The sequence below is a fragment of the Lactuca saligna genome, chromosome 3 (assembly GCF_052625555.1).
Source record: "Lactuca saligna cultivar CGN05327 chromosome 3, ASM5262555v1, whole genome shotgun sequence".
Taxonomy (NCBI): Eukaryota; Viridiplantae; Streptophyta; class Magnoliopsida; order Asterales; family Asteraceae; genus Lactuca; species Lactuca saligna.
In genome coordinates, this window is record NC_136419.1 from 25360547 (window position 1) to 25368811 (window position 8265).

Sequence of the window (8265 nt, forward strand, 5' to 3'; positions counted from 1 at the left end):
GTTGTTTCCCGATTTCCGATTTATGATGACTAACTAATTGAACAAATCAAATCAGTCCTGGCCCGGCCGAGCACTTCCATTTGTCATCATCAAATCATCGAGGGGCCCACAGATATCGCTTTTATCCCAAAGGTAAAAGGAATGGATAAACTTCGACTCATATGGCTTGTTCTACTACTTGTTGAATCATACACAAAGGCACGTTTTATAGCACCGAGTTACCAAATGCAGTTTCGTGCAATCAATGTACAACCACCTCATAGTAACAACTCATATCTCTAGGTTTGAAGAATATAAGATATTATCGTCTCATGATCACTCGTGATAAAATCCATGAAGTGATTCCAATGAGCGCGGGTTGAATCCAATACTCAGAACTTATGAGCACTCATAAGTGTTGTAGCCATTTGTCCAACAACTTAGACCTCTACAAGCCAACCCATGACAGTCTTAATTCATATCTGCTTCCAACATATGACCGACTGTGGATGGTTTGAATAACTTAGTCATTCCGGAAGAATAACCTAGTTTATTCGGGAAGTCAAAACATGCAAAGTGAAACACAATAATAATTGAATCCAATATGGTATCAAAACCTATGATCATAAATAAAACACCTTTTATTTATCACCATATGATTACACATTATTCATTGTATACTATTTCAGCTATCAACTTTATTCTTGAATTTAAAACAATAGTTGTCCCATGCTCCAAGCATGTACACTATGTTTTTTTTTAAATACTAGTCATGCCACACACCACGTATGCATACTATGTTTGTCTATGATCTTTACTTCGTGAACTAGATCCATTGAACATAACTTCAATGATTCTCTTTTCACACTCCCAAATCCTTACTGTAGATACAAGAATTCCAAATTCATGCCATTTACTGAAATCTGTTAGATTCTAAACTTATATGCATTGATCCTCTTGTAACGATTATGCACAAATTCACAAAGACTTGACAACAATCATTACAGAGTATTCCAAAGGAGATCAGCTCCTTAGAAACATCCTTCTTGCATTAAGTTTCCTAATCTTAAACAGATTGGAAAAATTCTAACTTTGAAACATTTCCAGATTCCATTTTGACTATCACTTCTGAACAAGAGTTGCCTCCTTACAGATTATGTCAATATGGTCCTTCCAGAATTATCACTACACTTCCAACTGTCCTTGAGCAACCAATCTTTGGTAAACCTTAGATTGTCCTCGATAATTGTTTAATCCTTTTAGTCATATCCAGTTCTAAACCTTTTCCCTTCTTAATGCCCTAGGCATTTGGAAAATTTTAGAAAGGATTAATATAGCACATGTAATCGATCCTATATCCGAAGCATATGGGACACGATTCATGATGTCTCACATAAAGACTAAACCAGTCTTTTGCTATAACATTTCCATTTCTATTTGCCAAGTTCTCATAATTCAGATTATAAAAAGGGATGCCGTAATCATAATCGAATTTTAGAACGCAAATAATGGACCCATATACAGAAATTCCTTATGTTGAGCCATTCGAACATGAAATTCATATATATTTCCTTGACTAAATGATTAAAACCTCACGATCTAAGCTTATAGATTTGAGATGAAGTATAATTTACTCTCCCTTAATTATAGCAAAACAACTTTTTCCCAATTGAAACCTTTTGTTTTCTATAATTAACATTGCTAACTTGCAATACTTATCATAATTATCATGCTCCCACTAACATGATAATTATTAGCATAACACTTATGCTCCCACTAGCTTTGACATGTACTCAGAAAGCTCGACTTCTAGAAATCAATACTTTATTGACTTTCTTACCAAAGTTCAGATTTCTGATACTAGATTGTTTTGATAAGACTTTATCAAAAACATACACCTTCCCTTAGATAGCACACTTGTGTGTCTAAACAATTATGAAGAGGGATGCCGTAATCATAATGCTTAGACCTTTTTGCCACTTCTCACAAGTCCAGGTTAGTGTGCCGGTAAACCACACACGCTCCACTAACGACTTTGAGAATGCAAATATCACAATTTCTATCTAGCTAAAATCTACTTAGTGAAAGTGTTTCCTCACCATCATTTTCATGAATCGGAGAGAAACCTTATGACACTTAGATTTAATGGTGTATGTGTTCTTATCCATGTGAATTGTCAAAACCATAGTCACAAGACAAGGATAATGACAAATCCAAACTCATATGGATTGAAATCAATCTTAATTTCTTGCCACCTGGCAGCTCAAGGGCCTGCCATTGCTTCCAAGTTGTTGTGCAACACATTGAGAACTCTAAGAACTCATATGCAAAGCCAGCTTTGATTGAAATGGGCACAGAATATGTCAACACGATAGGTTATAAACCTCAAGTCGTGTGCTAGTGAAGAACTTCAGGTTTTATTCTTGATTAGTTCTTGAGACTTTCAAGACCTTTAAGACTCCCACTGTCCTCTTGACCTATAAGACTCCCTTGTCAAACATCCAAGAGATAGTGCGGATTCTAATCAAGACAAACACTTCACACAATTGGCCTTAGTTGGTCTTTGTTTTATCCAAAACATCACAACTTACCAATTTCAAATGTACAAGAGTAGAAAACTTTTACTCTTACATTTGATAAGTGTTTTTAAACTTTCTTAAAGACATGTCACTCAAATTACAATCTTGGAGTATGACTCTAAGACTTGTATTGGAACGAAGTATGACTCATCTTCTTGATTTAACCATTTCAACAATTCAAGATCCCTTCTTCTTAGTCATAAGAATGCACTAAGACTTCCTTAGAGAACTAATTTTGATATGGTTTCTTAATCATTAAGATGATCACAAAACTGATACTAAAGTACTCTCCCATCTTTTCAGATTTGAGAAACTTTTATCCTTCTGCCTAATTTGATTCTTCTTATCCGCTCTGTCATGCATTGAAACCTTTTCCAATGTCTCAGAATTACACTTAAGCTTGTAAGTATAATCATATTTACTGAGCTTTAGTAAACTATGACGAATAGCCTTATATCTTTTATGGTGGACTTAATCAGTGCACATGACTATGTACTCAATCCCTTAGTCCATTACTTGACTCATACAACCATGTGAACAAGTAATTAATCTTAATTTTTCCAATACTTGAAAGTTCTCATTCATCATGCTATACAACTTGCATGATTCCAAGTTTCGGTCCAATTGAGACTTGGTGATGAGAATCTTTCCTTATTTGGTAAATTTAGACATTACCACAAATGAAGGAATCAATTTCATATTTCCACTCTTGCTATTAACGGAATCATATAAGCAACAATTTTTCCTCAAATGCCATTGTAAGGATATTTTTAAAATAAATAAAATCAAAATTTTCTTTTATTTTAAAACTATGCAGAAAAACTTATCCTTACAATCCATATGAAAACTTGTTGTTATCTATTCCTTAGCAATATCTCATAACTCCTAAGAAGTAGCTCAAGAATCCGATTTTTCAAACTACGCGATAGAAATCCATCTATGCGATCAGATTCAGCATATTCTTTCTTTAAGTTCCTTTACTTTTCTTTGATTCTTAAAACATTACCATGTGACCCAGTCACATCATGTATCAGGAATCTCATAATAGAAACTTAGCAGAGTTAGATAGTGGACTTTACCTGAAGTAGAGTCAAACTTATTGACTTTAACATCCTTAGGTAAATTTGGCAGCTTCGCAACTAATGACCCTTTCCTTGGCAATATAAACATATGGACCCTTTGATAATGGTACACGGGACTATCACAGACTTAGCTTTTCTCTTTACCATTTGTTCAACCGAGTTGACTATGGCCGATCCCTTTCCATTGGGAAGAGAATGCTTTTTCTGTATTTCCAGTGTCACCATTGTCAATGTCCATAAAGTTTCAAGAAGTTGATCTTAACAATAGATAAGATCATTAAGGGTCTTGTCATAGTCTATTTCATAGGTGTCCCAAAGGAACTCACTATGTGACTTAGAAAGTGATTGAACCACCAACTTTCTTAAGACTTTGACACCCAACTCTCCCGGCTTGTCAATATGTGACTACATCTCCAAGATGTGATCACACCAAGACCTTTACTTGCCAATAGGGCTCGAGTGACTTTAAACTTTTAAAGAACTTGTGGGGTAGGGAGAATAATTGGAGGAGGTGACAGAAGTATGATTTCCATTGGAACATCATCTTCATTTAGGAAAGCTAGTTTCAAGAGATTTGGGAAGATCATAAATGTCTAAACCAGACATGTTTTGGGAGATCTTCAAGATAGTTGATCTTAAAGTCCTTAATATGACACCCAATATGAAATATTAAGGCTAGGACCCAACAGACTATTTTATAACTTAGAAGAGGTATGCCGTAATCCAAGCTATAAAACAATTTGAAGGTAGGTGAATGACGATTCACCAATTTCCACCAAGATAAACGAAATGTATTATTAGGTTTTAATTGGTTTTGAAACTCCTAGATCTTTTGAGATTCATTGAACTGTTCAATGGCATGTTTCAATCTCGAGTGTGCCCTTCAGGTTTTGTGACTGGGATGCCGAGGATCACAAAACAAGGTGTGAAGTAACCATGAAAATTACTTGGTACCCTTAATAAATTACCCCTCAATCGATGTGCCAGTTAACCACACACGCTCCATCGATACTATGATAAATATTAAGTCACCCTTTACCTACCTTGTTAAGTCCAAGTTAGTGTGCCAGTTAACCACACACGCTCCACTAACGACTTAGACAAAGTGTAAAGTGTAATTTCATGGATTAGCACCTTATTCACATTTTCCTAAGTAACTAAGATTGGGAATTTATAAGAGTTTAGTTACTTAGTATTTATCATTAATACTTTTAATGAAGGGAGAATTATAGTCCTGTCAAACCCGTTCGGCTAACGACCCTCCACCGGTCAAGCAAGCGGTGGGTGAGAGTGGACACCCATTAAGCTGCCATTTTATAGGCAACAACCTTATACCCACCTTATAGACCGGCTTCGTGAATGAGGCGTACTAGCGGTAAGACTGACTTTACTCTTATACATATATATTATTATTAACTTATAATATTATAAAGTATAAGGGTTGAATTTTAACTCTTAAAATTCTAAGGGCTAACTTGGAATTAAAGTATTCATAAGAGAAAACTTTACAAATTCCAAAACTTGAGGGCAAGTTTTGAAACTATTCAAAACTAATTAATTCCATAACTTATGTGTTTAAAGTAGTTTTAATCCAAAAACTCTTCAAGTTCCATAACTTATGGAAGACTTTAAACTAATAAAAGAACTAACTTTTCTTTATTTTTATAACTTATGGAATTAATTAAGGTTACATTTTTTTATTATTATTTTTTTATTTATTTAATGAAGAGACTCTTGGTCCTCCATAACTTGAGGACAAATTATGGAGTCATAACTCCAATTAATTAGAACTAGACTCTTCATTTTTTGTAACCTTTGCCAATTTTATGAGTTTTATGAGTCTTTAATGTGACTCTTCATGTAACTTGAGGACAAGTTACACAAACACATTTTATACTCAACTCTTAGATTAAAATGGATTGAAAACAACTATTTCAATTAACTTTTCTATTAATCTAAGCAACTCATAAGAACAAGACAATTCAAATCAAACTTTTTCATGTAATTAGTCTTTAAACTAATACAAAACATGAATCTATTGACAATTATCTTTGAAAATGGATTAGCATGAACATTACCACATTAAAAAAAGTTTATAAGTTCAAAAACAACTTAGGGTAATGTTCCTAGTCCATTTCTAGCCAAAAAAAACTCGAAAATATGCTGTCTGGGGTCCAACTCGTCGAGTGCATGAACACAACTCGGCGAGTTGGATGCATTTTGCCTTGGACTCGTCGAGTCCCTTCATGGACTCGGTGAGTCTGCTGGGCTGACAGCACCAATTTCGATTTTTCAGCTTCTATTGCAGGTATAACAAGAAAACAAGCCTAGGCTCTGATACCACTGTTGGGTTATGAGCATTCTAACACTCCTAAGTGTACATGCAACCCTAAATACCTTGGATCTATGTTTTCTCTATTATACATGCAAATATGAATATCCAAGGTATTATCCTAAACTAGCATACAAAACTATCAATATAACAAGATAGAATACATACCTCTTTGATGGAGCTTGTCTTCATGAAGCTTGAGTGCCTAGTGCCCCAAGTGTGACACCTCAAATGGTTCACAATCATCAAAACACTTAGAATAACTTAGAGAGAATTCTACACTTCATGAAATCGGCTAGCCCTTTCTTACTCTCACTAGTGGCCGATTTTTCCTCAAGAATAAGATGCTTATATAGTTATACAATTAGGGTAAACCCTAATTGTCATGACTTTCCATTTCCTTGGATCCATGGGTTCAAATACACCATGGAGCATCATATGGGTTTTGGCCCAACTAGATAATCCATGGAGCATTAGCCCACTATACAAGTATGGATGATTTACACAATCAACCCATATATTTAATTAGTCTTCTTTTGATCACTCAATTAATGCTAGATTAATTCTTGATCAATACTAATTAAATAATCTCATTATTCTTATTATTAATATACTAGAACTTATAATATATTAATAACCATAAGAATAAGATGCTTATATAGTTATACAATTAGGGTAAACCCTAATTGTCATGACTTTCCATTTCCTTGGATCCATGGGTTCAAATACACCATGGAGCATCATATGGGTTTTGGCCCAACTAGATAATCCATGGAGCATTAGCCCACTATACAAGTATGGATGATTTACACAATCAACCCATATATTTAATTAGTCTTCTTTTGATCACTCAATTAATGCTAGATTAATTCTTGATCAATACTAATTAAATAATCTCATTATTCTTATTATTAATATACTAGAACTTATAATATATTAATAACCATAAGTGTCTTATTTCTCTCATTTAGTCTATCAAAGTGCATGATGGTATGCAACCCAAATGGACCATGCCGGGTCGGGTCAAGTCTTACCAATTATAGTTATGGACTTAGACATTAATCCAACAATTTCATACATTAAGGTTTCATGTTTATTATTTGGATCAAATCTAATTCGAGAAAAATCATACATACTTTAAAACGCATGCAAATAACATCAAAGATAAAAAATGAAGTGAATACCTCAATGAAAAAATGGACACAAAAACATGCATATCTGAAGATATAATTAGATTCTCACATATAGCCTATCAAGATTCAAGATTTCAAATGTATTAATTATTAATGATGGAAATAAGAAAACTACAACAATAATAATACAACTTAACAAATATTAATATTTCACTTCCAAAGGGATGAAAACATCAAATAGCTACTTTGTGATATCCAACCATATGTATAAACAAAACATAGGAATATTAGAAAAAATGTACGTCAAAAATACACTTTCATGAGTAGCAAAAACAGTATCCAGAGTACACCCTCAAGTTCATGTATATTTTCTTGACAATAATAACCAAACATAAGAAAGAGGGTTAAATCCAAGCACAGAACACGAGAAAATTAGGAAAAATGTATGTCAAAAGCCCGCTTCCATACTTGCTTCTGCCAATTTTGCCCATCATCAGCTTCCATTCACTACTATGATCTGTTTCACTTTGACCCAAATTGAAGGATGACCTTTAAAGACTCGACCATAAATCTCATTGTTGGCTGCTATTTCCTAGCTTGACAACATTATAAGCAAAGATAACCATCTGCTTCGAACATCAATATTCCTATTCTATTTCTCTATGCAAATAAACCCTTCAAAATTAAAACATTATAACGAAGGATGGTCGCTTAAAAATCTAAATAAAACCTAGAAAAGGAGGTCAAACTCAACTGTAACTGATAATGTAGAAGAGGGAGTGAATTTTTAGGTCTCTAAACCGTAGTGGGATTCAAAAATCAAACAACAAAATGGTTAAAAATAGCAAAATCAGCAAATGTTTACAGAATAACTTTAATTTGAACCGAAATGTTTTACAATACCTACTTGGAATCAGAAACCTCGGTTGTGTCTGCTCATTTTCCAAAACTTTAACTTGGAATTAGATATTTGCTGACATTTAACACCTACTTTGCATACTACAAAGAAATCTACCCTGATTTCGGACACTCGAACTTGTAAACAGGAGACGGACATACAGATAGAGAATTTAGATATGGAATGAATAATTTAGAGTAAGTGAAGAAATCATAGATGCTGCTTAACAAACCTAAATCAAGCACCAAAACTCTGTCGTTGC